We start from the raw sequence: 27876 nt of genomic DNA, 5'->3' as shown, positions 1-27876 counted from the left end.
AACCCTATGATTCCCCCGCTGCCCATTCTCAACCTTCTGCTCCCCTCCCCCTCATTGGGTTTTCATACATATTATCTATTTCTATGATAATGGTCTTGCACAGTATTTGTCCTTATGACACTAAGTTAGTTCACTCAGCATAATGTTCTCCAGTCCCTCCTAACTTCTGTAGTAATTTTCAAAGTCATTGCTCCTGAGTGATGTGTAGTATTCCATCATGCAAATGTACCACAATTTCTCAAACCATTCGACTGTGATACTTCACCTTTTTTCTTAAGATGTTGGTGATGACACTCTATAAGCCAATTTTTCATAGCTAGAAAATACCTAGTATTACTGAGGATCAGAACATGCATGCAAGCTGAAACTATATTAAAATACAGTCTGAGCCACTATGGAAGGCTGTGTGGCACTTTCTCAAAAAGTTGGAAATAGAAACACCATTTGACCCAGCAATTCCACTACTGAGAATTTATCCTAAAGAAACCATAACTGCCACTCAAGCAGGTATACGCACACCCATGTTTATTGCGGCTTTGTTTGCAATAGCAAAAAGCTGGAAACAACCCAAGTGCCCATCATCAAACAAATAGAGAAGTTCTGGTATACTCACACAATGAAATACTACACAGTGTTAAGAAACAAAGAACTCATGAAATATTATACAAAATGGGTGACCTTGGAGGACATTATGTTGAGTGAAATAACGCAGTCACAAAAGGACAAATATTGCATAGGGCCACTGTTGTAAAACGGGATTGACATTGGGGTTGAGGGAAGACAGAGAAGGAGGGGAGAAATGATGCATTGAAACAGATGAGGGAGAGAACTGTTTTAAAAGGATATATGATTGGGTATTATTGTCATGACCGGAGTCTAGAATGAAGGCTGCATGGTGGAGTGGACTTGGGGGGAGGGATTGCATAACCATTAAGTTTTACTTTTCAAGGAGAAGAGTGAATTGGGGAGGAGGGAGTGGGCAGGGAGAAAAATGCAACAATGAATGCTTTGTAAACTTGCATTAAAATTAATTAAAAAAATACAGTCTGGTAGTGCTTGGTAATGCCGAGCTAATTGTACACATATCCCCTTGCCACACCCTTGAAATCATATACAGAGAGATGACTTGAGTGAGTCTGTCTATTGTGACCCAGAAGATATAAGCGATGAAGTAAAATCTAAAAGTGATGAGGAAGTTGTAAAATAACATCTTATATGAATTTAATGTAAATTCACTGATTATTAATTTTTAGTGTGACCACATTCACCTATCATCATCTTTATATCTGACACTTTCTGTATTTGTTTTAGATTTTCTAGACGTTAACACTTTTTTCTTTCCACTTTATTTTTATTTTATACTGATTTTCATAGAAAATTTGTATACATTTTGTGTCAGTCATGTACATTGAACTTCACACATTCCTACATCCACATTGTATTTCAAACATCACTCATATACGTTCTGTTTCATAAAATTGATCACCATTGATCTACGACTATTTTTCCAGGTCCCCATTAAATCTTTCCTAATTTTCTCATGTGCTCTCTCTCTCTCTCTCTCACACACACACACACACACACACACACACACACACACACACATTTGCTCACCAAACTCATTGTTATCCTAATGATTTCCTCCCTCTCCACACTCCGCCTTCTTTCCTCTCTCCCCTGCACCTTTTGGACTTTTGCATGAAGTAGTCTTGCCACTTTGAAATCATAAAGATATTTTCACTGATTTATAGAAGGTTTACTATTTGGTATTTTACATCTAAATTTTTAATCCATCAAGGATTTCTTTTTAAGTAAGATAAAAGTCAAAGATTTAAGTTCTTACTTTTTGTTGTTGTTGTTCCATAGAGTTATTCAATTTCCCAGCAAAATAATTAAAATACGTACTGTTCATGTTAAATGACAATGGCAGGTCTAGGAGAGGCTAGACCTTGGAGAGGGACATGATTCTTGGAAAGGTGGAGGATCAGAGAAAGAGAAAAAGACCTTCAACCAGTTGACACAGTGACTGCAGCAGTGGTTCAAGTGTGTCAAAAATGAGAAGATGGCATCAGATAGAACAGTGGTTTAGGTTTGGTGTTCATAGGATTACTATAATTCATACTAGACTCAACAGCACCTAACAACAACAACAACAACTTTAATGTATGTGTGTTTATGTGTGTGTGTGTGTGTGTGTGCGTGTGTGTGCATGTATGTAGAAATTCTTTGAGAAACTATGTTAAGAAATTAATTAGGATTGCAATTAATATATAATTTGGGTAGAATTATCTCACATTATTGAGACTTCCTATCAGAGTCCTGGTGGCCTAGTGGTAAGAAAGTGCACAGCAATCCCAAAGGCATATGATTCAAATCCACTAGCTGTTCCACTGAAAAAGCAAGAACAATCTCCTTCTGTTTGATTTATTGCCCTTAGAGGGTCAGCTATGGGTCTGTTCTACCTTAATGGCACACAATAATAATAACATCCATAAATGTGTAATGTGCCTTTATTTACTTGTTCTTTTATTATTTCTTCACATTTTATATTTTCTACATACGTGATTCATGTATTTTATTAGAATTATTTTATTTCTAAGTATCATATCTTTGTTACTGTAATAAAAACAGATCTTTACAATATAACATTTTCTCTTTGGTACTGCTAACTATAAATACATTGGGTTTTATAGATTTACCTTGTGGTTACAGTCAGTTGACCATGAAGCTAGCTACACTCCAAATTTCTTGCCATAGACAACACAGTGATTTTTACTGAATGAGATACATGTACGTGTCAATTACAAAGATGATCCTGTGTATATGGAAATCATTGAACAGTATAGTTAATATGACACCCTAGGAAAAATTTTGCTGAAGATAATTGACAAATGGTTGCAGTAATACAATGACAGAGAAGTGCCAAACATTCCAATCAAATTCAAAAGAGGACATAAAATGAAGTACATAATGTCTAACATCAGATAAGAGAAGTAGAATCACTTACCAGTGTAGATCAGACTATTAGCTTCAGTGTAAGCTACATATCAAAATAAAGCAAACCTTTTTCATAACTGGACTAAGGAGCTTCATGATAAGCACAGAAAAGATTGAAATTGTAAAGGATTTTCATTTTACTCGGAGCTACAATCAACACTTAGGGAAGTAGCTATTAAGAAATCAAATGACATAGTGCATTGGGAAAATCTTTTGCAAAGTACCTATTTAAAGTTTTAGAAAGCAAAGCAATCACTTTGAATATTAACGTGCATCTGACACAAGCCAGGGTATTTTCAGGAAGTTGCTGTGGGAACCAGTAGTGAAGTCTCTGACAGTTCAAATTTACCTGCAGCTCCATTAAAGAATCATGGTCAATCTCCTTCTCTGTAGCTTACAACTTCTGAAAATCCAGTTGTGGATCAGCTGTGAGTTGGCTGTGACTTGACAACAAGAAGAGAGAAAGCAAAGCATATTTGTGAAAAAAATTGGACAATGAACCATGGAAGGCTGAATAGTTGCTATTTTTGTATGCATGGAAGTAGTATATTGAATATACCACAGATTGTCAGAAGAATGAACAAATCTGTCTTTAATAAAGTACAAGAATGGTCCTTAGAACTGAGAGTAATGAGACTTCATCTCTAGTACTTTGCATGTGTTACCGGTGGGGTAACTCCTTGGAGAAGAAATCCCATTTGGTTAAGTTGTTGTTATATGCCGTCGAGTCGCTTGCGACTCATGTACAACAGCCATAAACTCTGCTCTCTCTTGTGCCAATCACAGTGTTTCTGATACACCCATCCTGATTACCCCAGTCACCGAATCAATCCACCTCATAGAGGGCCTTCTCCTCCTGTGCCTGCCCTCCCCCCTTCCAAGCATATGTCCCTCTCCAAGGACCGGTCTCTCCTCACAACATGACCAAATTATGTCAGATGAAGCCTCAGAATCCTTGCCTCCAAGGAGCAGCCCAGTTTAACCCTCTCTAGGATGAATCTGTTTGTTTTCCTAGCAGTCCATGGTACCCTCAATACTTTTCTCCAACACCAAAGCTCAAAGTAATCAATTCTCCTTCTATCCTCCCTAGTCATTGTTTAACTCTCTGATTAATAGCAAGTGATTGCAAAGACCATGGCTTGTATCAGATGCACCTTGGTCTCCAGAGAGACACCATTGCTCTTCATTACTTTGGAGAGGTCCCTAACAGCATATTTTCCCATGGCAATATACCTTTTAATTTCCTGGCTACTGGTGCCAAGAGTGTTGATTGTGGAGCCAAGCAGACTAAAGCTGTGAACAATCTCATTCACTTCACCATCCATCCTGATGCTGCCAATTGGTCCAGTGGTAAGAATCTTTGTCTTCTTGACATTGAGCATCAATCCATATTGAAGACTGCAATCCTTGCCCCTCTGCAGCAAGTGCTTCAGGTCCTCCTCAGTTTCAGCAAACAGGGTTGTGTAATCTGCATAAAGTATATTGTTGATAGATCTTCCACCAATCCCAATGCCACATTTCTCCTCATAGAGCCTCCCAGATATTCTGTTCTGCATACAGGTTGAAATGGTATGGAGATAGGACACATCCCTGGCATATGTCCTTCCCAATTTTGAACCATACAGTGTTTCCTTGCTCTGTTCTGACGACTGCTTCCTGGTCCAAGTACAGGTTTCGCATTAGCACGATCAGTGTTCTGGTATTCCCATTCTACTCAGAGTCAGCCACAGTTTGGTTGAGAGGGTTGGCAGAAAGAAGATGCTCGATGTGACTGCAACAATTGAGCCAAATATTGAAACAATTGTCAAACAATATGCCGGCCAGTGTTTTATTGTATATGGGGTTCCTGTGAAACAGAACAACTGCGTGACCCTAATAACAACAATCAGAAGGTTAGTTTGCTGACCTAAGTCTGAAATATGCATCCATTTCATGAAGTATACGGTTCTTTGTTTTATTTGTCTAATTTGATTCTAAGTTTCTATTATTCTTATTGAAAGGGCTGGCAATAAGTAATTTTTATTTGACTTGAAAGTGTGAAAAGATACAATGGAGATTTTCTAACTCTTCCTTTTTATTTTTGTTAGATGACATCAAGTTACCTATGACTCACAGCTTTCCTAGGAACAGCTTGCCTGAACCCTCCTGTATCCTGTGCCATCCTCATCATCTCTCACGTACTAGAGCCCATGACTGAGGTTACCATGTCAATCCATGTCACTGGGGGGCTTATTTTCCCTCAATTTACTCTCTATCTTTCTAAGTATAATGTCTCATTCCAAGGAATAGCCTCACCGAGCTACATGTCCAACATATGAAAGATGAAGCTTTGCCATCTTTTCCTTCGCAATTCTTTTTTTCCTTTAAATTGTTGTTAGAATGTGCTGTTAATCCCATAGGGGTCTGATAAGTTTATTTTTGGGGTAGTACTTGAATTTATTTTGTTAATTTTTTTAAAAATTTTATTGGGAAAAACATTTTGGGGGTACAAGGAGGTGAGGGGTGGGGGCAGAAGGGTGAGGATGGGCAGGGATGAAAATTGCAGGGGTGCAGTTGCAGAGCTTTACAATTTGGTTGGAGCAGGGAGCAGGTGAAGTAAATGTAAAAGATCCAGTGGGGATCAGATGCTACAGGGGAATGATAAGCATATTCCAATGGTGATTACAGTTCACTTTAATTTAGTCTTAGATTCAATTGTCTCTTTTACCCAAGTTTTCCTGTATGTTTTTGTTATTGTGTGACACTGAGTTGGAACTGACCCATTGCTGACCCTGCAGAAGGTTTTCAAAGACAGTTAATCACACAGGAGGCACTTGCCCATCCTTTACAATGGAGCAGCTGGTGGACTCAAACCATGTGCCTTTCGTAATGTCTTACCACTAGGCTGCTGGAGTGCCTAGCTTCTGATAGTAGGCCACCATAATTCTCTTTTAACTAAGTTTCTTTTTTTATTTTTTTACGCACAAATTGCATACTCTGCTATGACCTTTGAGCATCTTAGTTGTTTGTACAATTTTAATCCTGTATCAGTCATTTGTATCTTTTTTCTCTCTTGTTTTTCATGGTCAATTTTGTTGACAATTTATGCATTTTCTTTCTTCAAAGAACTTTAGCTTTCAATTTGTCTCCTGAAAACAGATTATGTATTTTTTCAAATATAGAGCAGTGATTTTTTTATATCTCACTTTGATACTAACACATAAACATTGACTATCAAACAAATGGATCTATTACTATCCTTTTTCTCTTGAGGTTTCTGCTTGCCTCTACCTTTGTTTTTTTTTTTACACCTAAGAATAAGAAACTAATGTTATTAATGCTATTTTTATTAATGCTATTTTCTTAAAGGACTAATTGTTAGTTCACTTTGCTTGTAACATAAACATTTTCCTTATTCACATTTCTTTTTTTGCATCTTTTTTGTAGTGGTTGTTAGGTTCCACTGATTAGACTGATTGCTGGTGACTTGTGCACTACACAATGAACTGCTGCCTCATCTTGCTTCATCCTCACAATCTTTGTGGTGGCCACTGGTGTAGCCCTGGTGTCTTAGCTCTTGTTGAGAGGTCTCTCTTCCTCTTTTTTCATCAACTTTCTACAAGGAAGCATGATGTTTTTCTCTGGGAACTGGCCCCTTCTAATTACATGCCCAAATTATGTACGGAAACGTCATCACCCTTGTTTATAAAGGTGTGTTCTGGCCATATTTCTATCATGTGATCTGTGGCCTCCTCTGTTTCAAGGGCACATTTGTAATTACCAATCCTTCTCCCTCATTTCCAACTTTTACATTCTAAGCACCATTTATCATTACTATATCTTGATTGCATATTTGATCAATTCTAAAATGCAGAAGTTGGTAAAATCTTCACTTTTTTCCAGATTTAGCTTTTCTAGTCAGTGCATCATTTTTAATAACTGTCTTATTGACAAGTCTTCCTTGTACATGTGAGGATAATATCCTATCACCGATAGCATTGTACTTTAGGTTAGATCTTGAAACTTTCATTTTGATGATGAATGTGATGCCATTCTTCTTGAGTTTGTTGCTCCAGCATAGCTGACCACACATTTTTTTATTCAGAATGTACAATACCAATCCAATTCATTTCCCTAGAATATTAATTGTTCTTTATACATTCAATTTCATTTTGACACCTTCCAAATTTTCCTAGGTCATGTATTCTGATTATTAATGGATGTTTGTGCCTGTTTATCTTCATTTTGAGTAGCACCATCTTGGCAGTGAAGGCTCTTCTTTGAGAAGACATCATTGATTCAGTCTTATTTTTGGTACTTTGCAACCTGAGGCTGACATCCTTCCACACTATTTCAGAAAATGTGCTGTTACTGTTAATAAGGTTTTCAGTGGTTCATTGTTTCAGAAATTCAGACATGGATACCAGACCTGCTTTCTAGTCTGTCTTCGTCTGACAGCTTCACGAAACATGTCCACTCTGGGAAACTCTGCTGGTAATTTATATACTGGGGTCATAACTTCCAGCATCACAGCAGCATGCAGGGAAATAAAATGGAAGACACAAAGGGATTGGTCTCATACCTTAAGTGTATTTTCTCAGATGATTTTTAGGATGATTTATTTTCTCCCCTCTATCTCACCACTGGGCCAATTGGCAGCATCATGATAGATGGTGAAGAGATTGAGATTTTTGACAGCTTCAGTTTGCTTGGCTCTACAATCAACCCTCTTGGTACCAGCAGCCAGGAAATTAAAAGACTAATTGCATTGGGAAAGTCTCCTTTCAGAGACCTCTCCACAGTACTAAAGACCAACCATATCAATCTAGAGACAAAGGTGTGCCTGATCCAGGCAGCTGATTTCGGTCTAATTGTTTCCTTTTGTATTGTTTGCCAGTTTTGAGATTCTGAAAATTCATTAAGATTTATTTTGGTATTAATGTATTGGTCTTTATTCTTTTTGTTGTGATTCTTGTTGTTATGTGTCGTCGAGTTGCTTGCAATTCATAGAAACCCTATGTACAATAGCTCTGAATATTCAAACCAGACATTCTTTTTATTCTGTGTGCTATTTATTTAAATTAGATGTGTTTAAATATTTAAATTAGACATTAAATAAATTCCATAAGCAAAGTGTTGTTTGTTGCTGTGTGCCGTCGAGTTGCCAGTGACTCATAACGACCCTATGTGCAACAGCCCTAAACCCTGCTCTATCCTGTGTCAATCTTACTGTCTCTAACACATCTACCCCCATTACCCCAGTCACTGAATCAATCCACCTCATCGAGGGTCTTCCTCTCCTATGCTATTCCTTTACTCTCCCATTATTCTGTTTAAGGACTTGTCTTGAAATTGAAAACTATTTTTCATCAATGTCAAAAAAGTATAACTTATTACATCATTCCACTATTCTTTTCCTATTTGCTGTATGGTGGTGGCTTGTTTGTCGCTGTGTTCCTGGAAGCTATGCCATTAGTATTTCAAATATCAGCCAAATTCCTCATGATGGACAGGTTCAACAGAGCTTCATGACCAAAGCAGGCTATGAAGCATAAGTGGCCATCCACTTCTGATATAATAAACCCTTGAAAAACCTATGAATAACAAAAGAACATTGTTATATATAGTGCTGTAAGATGAGCCCCTGAGGTGTGAAGACACTGTAAAAATAGGCAATAATACCTCCTCAAAGTGGAATCTACCTTAATAATTCTGATGGATTAAAGCTTTTAGTTAATGAAGGACCTTAAATTTGCAGATGTGGCAAGACTCAAAATAAAGATAAACAACTCCAAACATCCATTAATATTTGGAACACTGAATGTGTAAAATATCAGTTTAAGAAAATTATAAATCGTCCAGACTGAAAGGGAACAAAAAAGTCAGTATACTTAGGCATTGTTAATGTTGTTGTTATTGTTGTTTAGTACATGGAGTTTGAACGGACCGTCAATAGCGGATCCTCCAGTGGGTTTTTTAGAGGCAGCTCATCACATAGAAGGAGATTTCCCATTCTTCTCCCACTGAGCAGTGGGTGGATGCAAACTCTGTGCCTTTGGCTGTGGGATTACAGCACTGATTCTTACTACGAAGCCATAAACTGAAATCCACTGGTGTTTTGAACCGGACAATAAATGATCTACTATTCTGGGAATGAGAAATAGGAGTGTTGCTCCAGTACCTACCAAAAAGTACATTTCAAGGACTATCCTGCAATATAATATTGGAAATTATATGATACTATCCATATGTATATAAGGAAACCCATTAAGATGATATACATACCAACTAATAAGGCCAAAGATGAAAAGCTTAGTGATTTATTTCATCTTTTGAAGTCTGAAATTGACTGAACATGCAAGCAAGATGCATTAATTGTAATTGGTTACTGGAACACAAAAGTAGATAATGAAGAAGAAAGAGTAATAGTTGGAAAATATAATATTGATGATAGAAAAGAAGAGATCAGATGATAGAAATGTATCCAATCAATGGTTTACTCATTTTAATAACTTATTGCTTGAAAATACTTTCAGAAAAACACAAATGTCGACTATACAAATGCACTTCACCTGATATACTACATAGGAATCAAATTGACTAAATATGTATGAAGAAATGGTGGAGAAGCTCCATATCAACAGTTAAAATAAGGACAGGATATGCTTGTGGAACAAACTACTTACTTGCAAACTAAAATGGCAACTAAAGAAGATTAAAACAAGTCCACAACAGTCAAACTGGAATCTTTCCTTTATCCCACCTGAATTTAAAAACCATCTCAAGAGTAGATTTGATGAATTGAACGGTAATGCCCGAAGACCAAATGAGCTGTGGAATGATGTCAAAGTCATTATCCATGAAGAAAGAATAAAGGTTTTAAAAAGACTGTTGTTATGTGCTGTTGAGTCACCTGTGACTCATAATGACTCTATGTACAGCAGCTCTAAACCTTGCTCTATCCTGAGCCAACCTCACCATCTCCGACACACCTACCTCCATTACTCCAGTCACTGAGTCAATCCATCTCATCAAGGCTCTTTCCTTCCTGCATTATCCCTCTACCTTCCCAAGCATAATGTCCCTCTCCAAGGGTTGGTTCCTCCTTGCAACATGTCTGAAGTATGTCAGATAGAGATTCAGAATCCTTGCCTCCAAGAAACAGCCTGGTTTCACCCTCTCCAGGAAGACCCTGTTTGTTCTCTTAACAGTCAACTGCATATTCAATACTCTTCTCCAGCACCACAGTTCAAAGGCATCAATTTTCCTCTGTCATCCCTAGTCATTTCCCAGCAACTAGACAAAAGAAAAATATGCAAATGAATGTCAGAAGAGATTCTCAAACTTGCTATTCAATATACTGCTGTTGTTATGTACCATCTCATGAGATCTGACTCATAGCTTACCGACCCTCCCGCATGTTTTCAGAGACTACCTATTGCCTCAAAGGAAACTGCCCATCTTTCTCCCATGGAGCAGCCAGTAGATTTTAACTGCTTGCCTTTGTGTTGGCAGAACAACTCTTTACTAGGTCATCAGAGTTGTTGGTGTTGTTATGTGCAGTCAAATTGAATACAACTCATAGTGATCCAATGAACAACAGACTCTGATCTTGTCCTATCCTGTGCCATCAGGAGTGAAAAAGAAGGAAAATAGGTTGATTAGAGAGAGCTGAACAAAAGACTTCAAAGGACAACTTGAGAAAAAAAAGCAAAGTACTGCATACAAAGTACAAAGACATAGAGTTCTAAAACCAAAAAGGGAAGAACAAGTCTGTCATTTCTGAAAGAAATGGTGTTAAGAATTCTCTCAATTACCTCTTTTCATTTGTATTGTGTTCCACATATACACATTAGTATTGTTACAGGCAAGTCATCTTTGGGAAGAAGGAAATAATTTTGTTCTTTCACTTACTGAACATGCTGTCCTCTGGTGATCCCAAGTTTATTAAGTGTTCTGCAATCCAACCTCCCTCCACACTGGGGTTTCAGGTCATGTCTCCTACCTTCTGATCTGATATGGCTCATTAAAACTCTGAATTTGGGCCCTCACGTTTTAGCAGATGCCCTCAGAGCATTCTCTGGTTCCATGACTAGCTCACTATTTCTGGCCTCTGACTTTTGTTGTTTTCATTTTTTGCTTCAGTCAAACTGTAAAGAATCTTAGTGGCACAGTGGCTAAAGTGCATGGCTGCCAACAGTCAATCAACCTTCAGAACCTTTCACATCAAACTACTCCTGAGGAGAAAGAAGTAGAAATATGCTTCCATAAACATTGTTCTTGTTAGATGCTATCAAGTCATTTATGAGCAATAGACCTAAACCTTACCTCATTTTGTGCCACTGTTACAATCTCTGATATGCTTGAACCTGCTGTTATAGTCACTGTGTCTACTACCTGTCTTGTTGATGATCTTCCTCTCTTCCTCTGACCCTTTACCTTTCCCAGTGTGATATCCCCCTCACAGATTGGAGGACAACTACCACTAAAATCATACACAAGTAAAATCTTCCTGAGAATATGCCCAAAGTAAGTGAGATGAAGTAAAAATTATGCCTTTGGAAATCATATAGACAAACTCTGCTCTGGGCTGTGGGTAGGAATAGACTTGGCAATAGTGGGTCTGGTTTGATTTGACTTTTGGCCATGCTTTTAAAATACATTTTAATAAATATCGGGGTTTTCCCCCCAAGTACCTAAGTGTTTAATGTAACAATAAATTGTTTCTTTGGAGAAACTTAAGAAGCAGAGGGGGCATATATGATAATAGAAAACAAAGGCAAGAAAGATCTATTGTTTGTACAGGGATACAAATAAATATACAGAGTGCTGGGCATTCTGACTAATCACATGCTTCTATCTTGCTTCACACTCTGAATCTGCCCACTGCCTAGCCTAGTGGGGGAATTCGTGAAAGTTAGAGCTGCAATTGAAATCTACTCATCTCCAGCTGCTTGCTGATTGTTCTGGCCATTCAGGGAGAGATTCTAAGTTTGCTCTTTTGTTCCTCCCTTGCTCAGTAATTATATTTGTTTGCACAAAAGACTGAGTGAAGGCTATGTCAGAGAGATTTGTATGGTGTAAAATGTCTCATATAGTTTCCCATCCCTAAAAAGAAGATGAGGATTAATTTCTTTATTTCTCAAGGAAAGCAGTGTGGATCCATTGGCATGCTGGTAGTAAAAGCTCCTTGATCAAATACATTTTTCACAATGTACAGACTGCCAACTGTTGTTACAGCTCTCTGAAAAGCGCGTTTTCTTGACTTTCATGTCAGTTTGTGTTGACTTTGAATTTACAGGGGGAAAAAAAGCCATTAACCTCCAGAAATTATAGAAAAATGGTGTAGCTGTATGGTATGGCAAAGTAATGGATAAACAATTATATGCAAATGAAAGCAGATACTAGAGGTCTCAGAGTGCAGCCTCTATAGCTTCTCAAATGAATCCCGTGCCATAATCTTGTTAATGGCATTGCACATGTTGGGTCCTAACAGACCTTTTAACACTTTAGTGCAGAGGTAGTAGGAGTAATAAGCACAACCAGACTATGGAATAACCAGTTGTGTGAGAGCCCAAGTTACTTTAAACAGGCTGATTACATACATTGATTGATGATTGGATTCAGAATCATTTTCTTTCCTTGGATGGGAAAAAGTGACGTTATTGACCCTGTTCATTCAATCAAAATGGTAATGCAAGAGAAAGCATGCCTGCTTTCAGAAGTAGTAAAGCAGAGAAGAAACTAAATTATGCAGGGTATGCCTCTGATCTGTGTTTATGAATAAAATTGATTGACATTGTCTATTGGGCCGCCTCATCACACATGCTTCCACATGTGCTTGTCTTACAGACAAACAAGACAGTGGGATTACAGAAATTGTTTTTACTCCATATGTTATTGGGAAGATAATTACTACTGGTTTTTATTGACAGCTAATGTACCATTTTGAAAAGGAGCAAAAAAGTACGTAATATGTTATTAGAAGTACTCAGAGCCTATACTTGGTAAAAAAAGTTGATTACTCAAAATATTTAACAAGGGAGTTTTGTGTTCTCTAGATCACTTCTAATGCCTTTCACTAGTAAATGTGTCATTTTATTCCATTTCCTTAATGTTTGAGCAACTCTTCCCACATTGCCTCATTGGCCTCTCCACTCTAGAGGCAATTTAATCTTTTGTGATCTCTTTCTTAAGAAAATATTCCCAAAGTACCTATAGTCTAAATGGCAAAGTGTCTTCTGTTTCTATAACCAGATTTTTTAAAAACAGAAGCAAATAGTATGGATGAAGGGATATAAACTTTCAATAGGATTGATCCCCTATTGGATGGAGTGATTGCACGTAAAAGAGTTGGATCAGAAATGAAAGACAATGCAGTAGAAGAGTGTTCTTTCTTCTGTTTCCAGACATCTGGCCTTCATTCTGGAAAAGGAACTCTTCCTTATTTCTAAGAAGTGCTCTTCTTCCTGATCAATTAATTGGTGTTGCAGTAGGGATTGGCTTCTTCTTCTTCTTCTTCTTTTTTTTAAGATTATTAACAGCTTTCGTTTGCTTGGTTCCACAATCAACACTTTTAGTATCAGCAGCCTGGAAATCAAAAGACGAATTGCATTGGGAAACTTGGTTGTCAGTTACCTCTCCAGAGTACTGAAGAGCAATGAGGTTAGTCTTGATACTAAGGTGTGCCTGGTCCAGGCCAGCATCTTCACAAGTGCTTGCTATGCATCAGAAAGCTTGACGGTGATTAGAGATGATAGTAAGAGATTGGATGTCTTTGAGCTATGGTGCTGAAGAAGACTGAATATATTACAGACTGCTAGGGGAACAAACAAGTTAGACCTGGAGAGAGTGAACCCAAGCTTCTCCTTGGAGGCAAGGATTCTGAAGCTTCACCTGACATACATTGGGCAAGTTGTAAGGATGGACTAGTCTTTGAAGAGAGCCATCATGCTTGGAAAGTGAAGGGACAGTGCAAGACAGGAAGACCCTCAATGAGATGTATTGATTCAGTGACTGGGATAATGAGGACAGGTATGTCAGACAATAAGATTGTCACAGGACAGAGCAGGTTTCAGGCTATTTATTGTATATAGGGTTGTTATCAGTCACAAGCAACTCAACAGCACATAACAAGAACAACAACATCACTAGCCACACCTCATACATTTCATATTCACTCACCTTGAGATTTTTCTAACCAAGTTTAGAGAATGCAAGTGTTAATACTTTCCTTTGTGGAGCATATAAAACATGTAAACTTTAGAGTTACTCCAGCTGTGGTTCCTATTGCATGGAAGACACTCATTTGAGAGATAAAGATGCTGATCTATTAGGAAGAAAGAAGTAGAGATAGAGAGAAAGCCTGAGTCATATATAAAACTTTTTTCAGTGAGTTTGGTTTACATTTCTAGAACTTTCAGTGAAAATTCCTTATTAACCACACAAAATAGCTCTCCCTTCCCTGAAACTGCACTGGGAAATAAGGCTTAAGTCTGTTTTGTCTTCCAATGTTTCAAGAGTCTTTTTGATTCTTGAGAGTACTTTTTGATTGCTAGAATGGATTAAAAACTAGGTGACCTAAGGAAACATGGATTTCTGAATGGTAAGGTCATCATGACTGCCAACTGTAAGGTTGGAAGTTTGCACCACCTCAATGGCTCTGTGGTAAAAAGCCTTACTGTTCTCTGTCCACCTCACAGGTCCCTGTGAATCAAAATAAATTGATAGCAACTAAGAACAATGATAAAAGCAAAATAGCCTTTCTTTCTTTGTGCATAAAATTCATTATTGTATCTTTTATATAAATGATTATTTTTTTAAATATCAGCATTTTCTCTACACATCTGTGAAGCTCTTAAAGGCAAGGACTAGATCTTATTTTTGAAACTGTAGTATTGGATCCTGTTGAATAGCTCTTGGCACAACTTAAGCATAAAAACATTTTTGTTCAGTTTTGTTTAGTGGTGTATCAACATGTTTTCTTCAGATCTTCTTTGCCTTCAACTGAATTTCCAAGTAATTCTCTTCCCCACTCCTCCCTTTACTGTTCATTCATTTTCTTTTCCCCATCCTGAATCCCAGGAGCTCTGATTCTAAAGAACTTTTAAAAAATAGTTTTGTTTTTATATGCAAGGAATATTTGGAAAGCAACAGTAAAACTCCACAGGTAAAAAAAAAAACAACAATGTCAATCATGATTCATTACATTTACCTGGTTGGACACTTGTGGGTGACTTCTAGCAAGTTTTTTTGGAAAGAACGTCTGTTACTTTTCTCCAAATACTTGTGCTATAGTCAATTTTCAGTTACATCTTACTTAAAACACACATACAATTACAAAAACAAAAAAACAGTACTTTCTCTATTTTCTGTTTCTTTTTGGAAATATATTGGAAAAACAAATTTCGTTAAGTGCCTTTTATATAGTTCATATGTGCTTTCTCATTTAATCTGTTTTAAAGAGGTAATAACTTGTGCTCCAAAGGGTCAAATATTTTTCACAAAGTCAGTTCTTTTCCTAGGAGAGGTGAACTTTTTTACCTATAAAGCTCCAAAAAATGTTGAAAGTCCTTTTTTACTCATTAGATTCTCTGTGAACGATATTAAAACGAGCTTAATTAGATTTGAAACATAGCTACCAATTGTTTTAGGCTACTTTTTATAAATTCTTTCACAAAGAATTAAAATGCTAATTAAGTATTTTGGAGAATCTACAAGACTTTCATTTGCATGATTTCAAACAATGTTGATTGAATTTGTACAAAATTGTCTTTTTTCAATATTGAGTTTAACTTTTAATGTTCGGTTTTAGTTGAATATTGGTTTAAATACCTAGTTCTTTATCTTTTTAAAAGACTGTATCTGAGGTTCTGCAACTGGTACCATGATCTAGCTTCAGAATTTGTTCATCAAACCAGAATATTTTTTTTTCATTTATTAGTGATAAAGCTCTAATTCTCACTTTTGTTCCAGAAGTAACTACTGATCTTTTTTCTTTTCCTATCTATTATTTTTCTGCACACTCCACATAAATTAGATTAAACATGTAATCTGTAATATATGACTTCTCTCACTGAGCAGAAGTGGTTTTGAGTTATATTCATATTGTAATCCAATGGCAGAATGCCTGGCTTCCACGCAGAACATGTGGGTTTGCTTTTCTGTTGTTATACAATCCCTGTCCCCCGCCCCTAGTCCACTCCACTATGCAGCTTTCATGCTGGATTCTTGTCATGACAGTAATACCTAATCATATACTCCTCCTAAACAGTTCTCTCCCTCATCTCTTTCAATACAGTATACATTATTTATCCCCTCTTAGTTTCCCCCCAACCTTGATGTCAGTCCCGCTTTATAACAGTGGCAATATGCAGTATTTATCCTTTTGTGACTGGGATATTTCACTCAACATAATGTCCTCCAGGGTCACCCATTTTGTATAATATTTCACGAGTTCTTTGTTTTTCAATGCTGCATAGTATTCCATTGTGTGAATATACTACAGCTTCTCTATGCATTCGTTTGTTGATAGGCAGTTGGGTTGTTTCCAACTCCTTGCTGTTGTGAACAAAGCCCTAATAAACATGGGTGTACATATATCTTCTTGGGTGGCAGTTATGGTTTCTTTAGGGTATATTCCCAGTAGTGGAATAACTGGGTCAAATGGTATTTCTATTTCCAACTTTTTGAGAAAGCCCCATAATGCCTTCTTTCTTTATTTCAACTTTCTTTCAATCTGGGCAGTGTCTCTAATTCTATAACTATCTGCATTCCTGTACTGTTCATAGGAGTTTTCAGGGGCCTATTATTTAAGAATTTGATGGCTAGTCATTCTTCCTAGTCTGTCTTAATCTGGGAGCTCTACTAAAACCTGTCCACCGTGAGTAAACGCACAAGTTATCTTAGTACAGCAAATTATCATACAAGTGCTGTACTGATTAGAACAATGTATTCCCCAAAAAAGACAAAATGAAAATTTAGTCTATTCTTCTAATAACAATTCAGACTTCACACCAGTCCCAAGGGCTGAAGGCCTAGGGGCTCAAGCAACTGTTAATCACAATGGCCCTCCCAGCGGGCCCAAATTGGTTGAACTGAGAAGCTCCCAGTCCACAACTGACTGTTAGTCATTCATATAAGTGTATAAAACAACATGGGATTGATTTTCCTCTTAGTTGTTGCTAGGAGCTATAGAGTTGATTGAATCCCAAAATGACCCTGTGTACAACAGAAAGAAACATTACTTGGTCTGTGCCATCCTCATAATCCTTGCTATTTTTGAGCTTATAGTTAAAGTCACTGAGTTGACAGCTTAAGACATCTTGTTTGTTATGTGTCTTCCTATTTTTTGATGACTCTCTACTCTACTCTCTTGCAGTCCTTTGGCCAGGTGGTTGTCCTCCCAATTTCTTGGCACAACTTGGTGAGCACATGCAGGGCAGTGTCTCTTTGTTGAAACATGTCAGTCGGTATGCCATCATTTCCTGGGGACTTGTTTTTGGCCATTTCTTTCAGAGCAGCTTGAACTTCCTCCTTTATCACCATAGTCTCTTGCTCATACCTTGTTTCATGATATTTTTCTGTGTCCACCAGTTCCTTTTGGTGCAATGACTCTGTATACTCTTTCCATCTTCTTTCAATGATGTAATATTCTGCCCAAAGCGTCCTTAAGTATTGCAACTCGAGGTTTGAATTTGTTCTTCAATTCCTTCAGTTTCAGAAATGCAAGAGATATATACTTGTTCCCATTCCGAAGAAGGGTGATCCAACAGAGTACAAAAATTATCTAACAGTATTATTGATAGCACATGCAAGCAAGATTCTACTGAAGATCATCCAAAAATGACTAGAACAGCACATCAACAGAAAACTGCCTGAAGTGCAGGCTGGATGTAGAAGAGGCCATGGCACTAGGGTTATTATAGCTAATGTCAGATGGATCTTAGGTAAAAGGAGACAGTATCAGAGGAATGTCTATCTGTGTTTCATTGACTATGCAAAGGAATTTGACTATGTGGATCAGAACAAGCTGTGGCTGACTCTGAGAAGAATGGGAATTCCAGAACACTTGATTGTGCTTATGTGAAACTTATTACTTGGACCAGGAGGCAGTCGTCAGAACAGAGCAAGGAAACACTGCATGGTTCAAAATTGGGAAGGGTGAGTGTCAAGGATGTGTCTTATCTCCATATATTTTCAGTCTATATGTGAAATAGATTATCTGGGAGGCTGAGCTCTATGAGAAGTGTGCCAGCAGGATTGGATTAAGATTTATAACAACTTGGATTGTGCAGATGACACAACCCTGCTTGCTGAAACTGAGGAGGACCTGAAATGCTTGCTGCAGAGGGTCAAGGACTGCAGCCTCCAATATGAATTGAAACTCAACATCAAGAAAACAAAGACTCTCACCACTGGGCCAATTGGCAGCATTATGATGGTAAAGAGATTGAGATTGTTGACACCTTTAGTTTACTTGGATCTACAATGAACATTCTTGGTACCAGAAGCTAGGATATTAAAAGATGAATTACATTGGGAAATTCTGCTGTCAGAGACCTCTTCAAAGTACTGAAGAACAATGATGTCAGTTGGGATACTAAGGTGTGTCTGATACAGGCCATGGTCTTTGCAATTACTTGCTATGCATCACAGAGCTGGACAATGACTAGGAATGATAGAAGGAGAGTTGATGCCTTTGAGTTTGGTGCTGCATAGAAGTATTGAATATCATAGACTGCCAGGAGAACAAACAAGTTCATCCTGGAGAGGGTGAAGCCAGGATGCTCCTTGAGGCAGAGATTCTGAAGCTTCATCTGACATATTTTGGACATGTTGCAAGGAGGGATCAATCCTTGGAGAAGGACGTCATGCCTGGGAGGATGGAGAGACTATGCAGTCGAGGAAGACCCTCAATGAGATGAATTGATTCAGTCATTGGGGTAATGGGGATAGGCGTGTCGGAGACAATAAGATTGGCAAGGGTTAGATCAGGGTTTAGGGCTGTTGTACATAATGTTGCTATGGCTCGACAGCACATAACAACAATAACAACTCTACTAAGCATAGTGTCTTCTTCAGTGACTGTCCAAAGCATATGTGATAAAGCTTACTATTCTTGCTTTGAAGAGTATTCTGTCTTTACTCCTTCTGGCTGATATGTTTGATCTTCTGGATGTCCATGGCATGTTTAGTATGCTTCATAAACATTGTAATTTAAATACATTAGTCTTCTGCAGTTCTTCATTTATTGTCCAGCTTTTGTCAGCATATAATTGAAAATATTATGGCTTCTTTCAGGCAAACCTTACTCACAAGGTAAGATCTCCGCATTTTAGAATTTGAAAAGGCTTTTTGCAGGGAGTTTGAATGTTGCAATACTATGATAGATATCTCGACTGCTACTTCCACGGGTTGAATGTTTGCCAACATTTTTGTATAGCAACTCTATGTACTCTTTCCATTTTCTTGTGATGCTTCTTGAATTGTTCCATATTGTGATCATAGAGTTAGTATTGGGATTTAAGGTTTGAATATATTTTTCTTCAAATATTTTTAAATTTAGAATTGTTCATTATGTTTATAACTTCTTATTTTCTAGCTCCAAGACTTTCCATAGTTGCTTATGATACTTCATCTTCTTGAGCTCCCCTTTGGAATCTTCTCTTAGTTCTTTACTTCATCAATTCCAATTCTTCCATTTGCTTTAGCTACTGTACATTGAAACAAATTTTAAGTGCCTCTTTTAATTTCCATTTTGTTCTTTTTTTCTTTTATTTCTCTTAAATTACCTTTTTTCTATATTTACATGTAAAATCCTTGCTGTCATTCTACAACTAATCTGTATAATTAATGTTCAGCACAGTGAAGCTATTCTTGAGATAATCTCTAAATTCTGGTGAGATCTCAAATTTATGTTGTACTTTGGCTTCCATGAATCTGTTTAAATTTTCCTCAGGTTTTAGCTAGAATTGTCATAGGAGTAATTAATGATCTTTCCTTAATTAGCCCCTAACTTTATTATGAATAATGATACTGAACTTCTTTTATTTTCATGGATATGGTAGAGTTCATTTTTGTTTTTACACTGTCATGTGCTTAGAACCAGCTACAATTCATAGTGACTTTATGATCAACAGATCTAAACTTTGTGCTAAACTGTACTATCTTCACCTTCTCTGATCTTAAACTCATCATTACAGTCATTGTGTCAATCCATTGTGCTGAGTGTTTTCTTCTCTTTTTCTTACCCTCTAATTTTCCCAGTAAAATATCTTTCCTCCCTCCTCCCTCCCAAAGATGAGATCCTGTGGGAGCTCTGGTGGCCTCCTGGCAAGAAGCTGCACTGCAATCCTGAAAGCAGGCAGGTCAAGGCCACCAGCTGCTTTGCAGGAGAAGGGTGGGCAATTTTCTCCCATGCGAACTACCTCTGAAAACCTGCCTGAGGGTCAGCTATGGGTCAGTTCTGACTTGATGGTATACAACAGCAATAGACCCTCTGGACAACATGCCTGAAATAGTGAAATGAACTTCACAATCCTTGCCTTTATGTGACCTCTACATTGCACTTCTTCTAAGATGGATTTCTTTGTTCTTTTCTAAGTCCATGGTATATTCTGGGGCATCTGGTGACCTAGTGATAAGGAGTGGTGCCACAAAATGAAAGACAGGCAGTTCAAATCCACCAGTACTAGCACAGGAGAAAAATGGGCAATTTCTTTGCATTTTATTTACACCCTCTGAAAAATTCCTAGAGGGTCAAATAGAGGTAAGGTCTAACTCCATGGTACTTACCAACAACAATAAAAATTAAATATTTCAATACTCTTCTCAACACCACAATAATTTATTAGTTCTTTGATACTCCTTTTTCCTTTTCTAACTTTCAGAAGCATAAGAAGTGATTGGAAATATCAGGGCTTGCCTCAGGAGTACTTTAGTTTTTAAATAGGCATCTTTGCTCTTTGGCAACTTGAAGAAGCCCTTGACAGCAGATTTTCTTGCCTAAGTGGGCTTGTAAGCATATGAGAAATCATGAGTATGGTGCAGGGTATTGCAAAGGTTAGATCAGTTGCTCACAGAATTGCTATAAGCTGTAGTCTACAGCTCCTAGTAACAATTACCATGGTTATTATTGCTTGGTCCCAGCAAAATGAAATAATTGACAAATCAATGTTTTATCCATCTTTCTTGGTGTTGCCTAGCAGAGAAAAATTTGAATAATTTGTTCAGCAAAACTCTCAAATTGTTTGCTTGGCATACCCTTTTTTAAATTATTTGTTCAACAGGAAGAATGAATAAGTATAGAAAAAGAATAAACACCAGAGACAACAGTTTTGATTTTAAACCTTTCAAAGTTCCCTTGTTCTGTTCAGACAACTGTTTCTTGGTTGTGAATAGGTTTTACATGAACAGAACTGTAGGTTTTGCAATTCCCATTCTTCTCAACATTAGCAATAATATATTATGATTCACAGAGTCAGATGTCTTTCCTATTCAATGACATACAGGTAAACATCTTTCTGTTACTCTCTGTTTTAAACCAAGATCCATCTGACATCTGCAGTGGCACTCTTATGCCATAGATTCTCCTGAATTCAGCTGGAATTTCTGAAGTTCTTTGTTGATGTACTGTTTCGGCCATTTTCTAATTAAAAAAGGGAACAAGCGAAGTCTGGGGAAGGCTGAGTCTTCCCTCCCCAATTCCACAAAGGGGAACTTTGCCTGCCAATCATACCTACAGTTCTAAACAAATAGCTACAGGATCATATGTGGGCCCATGGTCTGAAATTAATCACAAATTTGCTCAGAGACTTTACTATAATCACAGTTGTGGGGTTTATTAAGGAAATAGTTTGGAGAGTAGAGAAAGTAAAGTGTAACACACAGTAAATATCCAAGTTCCGTGAACAACAATTATAAGCCAATTTAGACACCTTCTCAGGCAACAAGTGAAAGTACAAGTTCAGTCCAGCAACACAAATAGAGGAAGCCTCTGGTTTTCTCAATCATCCAGCACACTTTGTCCATAACAGTCACAAATAAACTCTTCCGTAAATTTTTAAGCAAGGAAAGCTTTTAACTCTGGCTCTGTCTCCAGGGTTTCATCATACTATGCCTTCCAGCAGTCTGGTCATCTCTTGCTCTTATGCTTACCATCAGCAACAGCTGTTGATGATATAAAAACACTTATAAATGATAGATTATATGAAGTTGAGACAATTGGAGACCATGTCTCCAGAGGGAGTTAAGGCAATGACCTTAACTTAATTCCCCATTTTCATAAGGCCTAACACATACTGTTTTGAGGTTGTGTCATCTGCATTATGCAGATGATACAAACCTGCTTTCTGAAACTGAGGAGGACATGAAGTGCTTACTGCAGAAGATCAAGGACTGCAGCCTCCTATATGAACTGAAGTTCAACATCAACAAAACAAAGATTCTTACCACTGGGCCAATTGGCAGCATCAGTATGGATGGTGAAGAGATTGAGATAGTTAACAGTTTTCGTTTACTTGGCTCCACAATCAACACTCTTGGTAATAGCAGCCGGGAAATCAAGAGAAGAATTGCATTGGGAAAGTCACCTGTGAGGGACCTCTCAAGAGTACTGAAGAGCAACAACATCAGACTTGAAACTAAGGTGTGCCTGATCCAGGCTATAGTCTTTGCAATTATGTGCTATGCTTGAGAGAGTTAGACAGTGAATAGGGTTGACAGAAAGAGAATTGATGCCTTTCAGCTGTGGTTCTGGAGAAGTGTGTTGAATATACCATGGACTGCTGGGAGAATAAACAGGTTTGTCTTGGAGAAGGTGAAGCCAGAATGCTTCTTGGAGTCTAGGATTCTGAAGCTTCATCTGACATACTTTGGGCATGTTGCGTCCTTGAAGAGGGACATCATGTTTGGCAGAGTAGAGGGGTGGCACAGGAGAGGAAGACCTTCGATGGGATGGATCGATTCTGTGAGTGGAGCGGTGGGAATAAGTGCGTTTGAGATGGCTAGGTTGGCACAGGATAGAACAGCATTTGGAGCTCTTGTACATAGGGTCGCTATGAGTCGCAAGCGACTCTATGGCACATAACAATAACAACACCACCACCACATACTTACAATATTCAGCAAATCTTTACTTGAATGTGATATTAAATATTTTGTTTGGTAATTTTCAAATTTGTTGGATCTTCTGTTTTTGAATGGGAATGAATATGGACTTCTTCCAGTTAGTTACCCCTCTTTACAGGTCAGGTACGTCTCTTTCAAATTTCTTGGCATATGCCAGTGAGCATGTGCAGGGCTGTAACTGTTTATTGAAATATTTCAGTTGGTATTAAATCAATTCCTGGAAGCCTATTTTTTTCCAAAGCTTTCAGTGTAGCTTGAGATTCTTCCTTCACTGTAATTTGATCATATGTTCTACCTGACATGGTTTGGTGTTGACCAATTAATTTTGGTATAGTGACTCTTTGTAGTCCCTTCATTTTCTTTTGTTGCTTCCTGCCTTATTCAAGACTTTTTCTATAGAACCCTTCAGTACTGGGACTAGAGACGTGAGTTTGTACCTCAGCTCTTTCAGCTTGGGAAATGCCAAGACTGTTCTTTTTGGTGTTCTAACTGTAACCTGCAACTCATTGCACATTTCATAATAATACTTTGTCTTTTCAAGATGTTTTCTGAAGTGTTCTGTTCTCTAATTTTATCATTTATTTTGTTTTTGTCCCTCTGCATTCTAGTGCAATATTCAGTCTCTTCAGGCATTCATTTTGGTCTTTTCTTTATTGTCTTTGTAAAGACTTTTTGCATTCTTCATGGGTAATGTCCTTGTTGTCATCCCTCAATACATAGTAACTATGAAAAACAGATCTGGACGTGCTGTCCTCATAATCTGTCATGCTGAAGCTCACTTTAGTAGTCACTGAGTCAATCCTTCTTATTCAAGAATCTTTCCATGATGTCTCTCTCAAAGACCAATTCCTCTTGAAAATATGCCCAAAGTAAATTAGACAAAGTTTCAAAATCCTTGTCTCTAAGGAGCACTCTGGTTGCATTTCCTGGACAGATGAGATTTACAGTAGTTTACTAGTCACATATTTTCATAGCCTTTATAAGGTGGGCACTGCATACCATGCAGAGCCACAGAGAGGATGCATTTGAGGTTAGAGTGAACAATAGGTATAGCAGGAAATAGATTTTAAAGTAACAAGAGGATAGAGTGGCCCTGGTTCCCATCAGAGGAAGTGATTATTTTGTTTGCATAATTACACAGGTTACCACAGAAGTGAAATCTATTAGACTAAGTGGTGTACAGCATGCCTGGCTGATAAAAAGACCAGGCAAGTTGGGACCTTTTGTTACTAAGTCCTATCTGGTGGGAACAGGAAAACTAAAAGTTTGGCCTTTAAGAATTTGTGGGGTTAAAGATGTCAAAGGGAGCACCTGAAATTTAAATTTCACAATGCAACCATAAATTTCATATTTCATACTAAAAACTCAGACTAGGCCCAAACATTTTAACATGCTTACAATGCTTATATATGTTTCTGTACAAGAAAGAGCACTAAAATGAATTTTTGGCCCTATAAACGGTAAAATAGATGAAATGAAATGGTTCCACTTAGATTTAGCTTGTCCACACTGACAGCTTAAGTTTTATAGAGCTTTCTCTAAAATTGAAAAAAATGCTTAAGAGTTGCTTAAAGGCATGGGACAGAAGCTGAGTCACCAGTTTCCAAAACTATTACAAAAAATTGTCAGCATAGTCATTTAACTAGAGTTATTTTCCCACATTTTCAGTTTCTGAGAGACTATAAAATTCATCCACTGTCTGTAGTTCATTTAGGAATGCTCTTTGGCATGGTTCTGATGTCTTCCCAAACTCTTCAAATCTCTGGTTTTATTCTGACTCAAAATATCTCCTCCACTTATTTCAACTCATCCAATCTTTGACACATATGAACACCTTCCTATTGGCGTCTCCTTTGTTTTTTTGAATTCCCTTTCAATTTCAGTTGCTGTCCCTCTATAACAAACAATCTGATAGTGCTGGCTGTAACTCATCACCAGATGATGTAGAGTTACAGTCTGTTCTATATCTTTGCATGACACTGTATTTACTATTTACCATCTGCTGCTGTTGTTGCTGTTAGATGCTTCTGAGTTGACTTGACTCACAGCCTATGAACAGATCTGACCTTTGCCCTGTCTTTACAATCTCTGCTAAACGTTGTGCATTGTTACAGTCATTATGTCAATACAACTCTTGAGAGTCATCCTCCTTTTCACTAACCTCTAACTCTCTCAGAATGGTCTTTTCCCTAAGGATTGAACCTTCCTGAAAACACACCCAAAGTATGTGAGAAGAAATTTCACCATCCTTGCCTTTAAGAAGCACCCGGGTTGCATTTCCTCCAATATTAGGTCTATAGATATGCTAAGAAACATAGGCAGTTTGTTTCTTTTATTTCCAGTTGCAATTTTTCCAAGACAGGTTTTTTTTTCTCTTTTGACTGTTTATGCTACATTCAATACTCTTCTCTAGCACTATAGTTTAAAGGCATAGATTCTTCTTTGATCATTCTTACTCATTGTCCAACTTTCAGATGCATGCAAAGCAATTAAAAATGCATGGAATGAATCTGCCTGACATCCTTACATTTTACTACTTTCAAAAGGTTCTTGATAGATTTACCCAATGAAATACATCTTTTGATATTTTGACTACCGCTTTTATGACTGTTGATCGTATATCCAAGTAAAAGAAAATCTTTGGCAATGTCAATCAATTTGATTTCTATGCATACTATCAGGTGAAATCCATGTGTATAGCCTATGTTTGTGTTCCTTATAAAAGGTATTTGCCATGAATAAGAATTTATTGAGTGTTCAGAATTCTTTCATTCTAGCTCCAGCTTAATTTCTGTCACCAAGTCCATGTTTTCTAATTACTGACCCTTCTTCACTGTTTCCAACTTTTGCATTTCAGTCACCCATTATTATAGATGCACAACGAACAGGCATCTTTCAGAGAAACACTGGGAAAAAATGCGGGACCTCGGGCATGCGGCATTCCAGTCACCCATTATTATAGATGCATCTAGATTGCATGTCTGATCAATTTCTGACTGGAAAAAGTTGGTAGAAATCTTTTCTTTCCTTCTCTTTGGCTCTAGTTGTTGGTGCATATATTTGAATGATAGTGGTATTCACTGGACTTCCTTATATGTGTGTGGCTATTATCTTGTCACTCACCACACTGTTTTTCAGATGGATCTAGAAATTAATTTTTTAATTATGAAAGCAACCTCATTTTTTCCTCACCTTTTCATCTATGGTGTAGATCATCTTTTGGTCATCTGATTCAAAACATCCCATTCCAGCCACCTCGCTTCATCAATAGTATGTCAATATTTATGCATTCCATTTCTTTCTTGACAATGTCCAATTTTCCTACATTCATGCTTCTCACATTCCACATTCCAATCACTAGCGACTGTTTTTAACTGTTCCTCCTCTTTTTGTGTTTCATATTTGAGATCTCAGCCTCAGTTACCATCTGTTGGTCTATATGCGCTCTGTTGTACGTAGGGTTTTCAAAGAATGGCATAGCCACGTAAATTTAGAAAAGTCAAGTTGTTGGTGTTAGGTGCCATTGAGTATGACTCATTGTGATCCTTTGAACAACAGATCTGAACCCCTTCCTGTCCTGCTCCATCCTCACACTTCCTGACCACAAGAGCCCTTTGTAGCAGCCATTGTGTAAATCCACCCGATTGAGGGTTTTCCTCTCCTTTGCTGATCCCCACCCTTCCCATCATCATGTCCCTCTCCAGGAAGAGCCCCTCCTACCAACATGTCCAAAGTATGTGAGGCTAAGCCTCATTGTTCTTGTCTCCAAAGAACACTCTGGCTGCACACTCTCCCAGACATATCTGTTCTCTTGGCCGTCCATGGGATCTTCAGTGCTTTTCTCCAACACCACAGCTCAAAGGCATCAACTATTCTTTTGTCATCTTTATTCATTGTCCAGCTCTCAGATGTATAGCAAGAAATCAGAAAGATTATGGCTTCAATCAAATGCACCTTAGTCCTCAAACTGACATCATTACTCCTCAATAATTTAGAAGAAGGTCACAGTCATTGAAAATTCTTTGTGGAGTACTCTGAACTGTCTAAAGTTACTAGAATTTGCAATCCACTTAATGCTAGGAATTCGAATCCACTCAATGTCCTTTTTAAAAAAATTAGTATTTTTATGTAAAATAAAAGCTCCTGTGGAAGCAAAGGTTGCATTTAAGAATCAAAGGAAATAAATAACTTTGTTCATGTAGAAGTCACTACTAGATTCTAGAAAGTATTTTAAAAAAATTACTTGATGTTACTTCACACATTAGCTTTTGGCTTCAATGTTTCTCTCCATCTTATTCATTACATAGATTATGTTGTTTTTGTCAAATGACATCAGTTCAGTCACAACTGATAGCAATTTGGTGTAGAACAAAATGAAATATTGCCAAGGCTTGTGCCATTCTCACAATCATTGCTAAATTTAATGCAGGCTATTGTATAATCACTGTGACAATAATGTCATTGGGAATTTTTCTCTTTTACACTGACCTTCTACTTTATCAAGAATGATGTCTTTATTTAAGGATAGTCCCTTCTGATAACATGTCCAAATATGTGAGGTAAAGTCATACTATCTTCCCTTCTAAGTAAAATTCTAGTTGTACATTTTCCAGGATATATTTGTTTTTATGGATGTTAATGGTATATTAGATATCACTCACCAACATCATAATTTAAATATGTCAGGTCATTCAAAACACCAGATATGAAATATTTTACTTTTGGTGTTTTAACCAAAATACATCAGAAGAAAATTTTAAATTGAGTGGA

This window comes from Elephantulus edwardii, unplaced genomic scaffold (genome assembly GCF_000299155.1).
Source record: "Elephantulus edwardii isolate Elephantulus edwardi_28Jun2011 unplaced genomic scaffold, EleEdw1.0 scaffold00009, whole genome shotgun sequence".
NCBI lineage: Eukaryota > Metazoa > Chordata > Mammalia > Macroscelidea > Macroscelididae > Elephantulus > Elephantulus edwardii.
Note: the sequence above shows the minus strand (reverse complement) of the source record.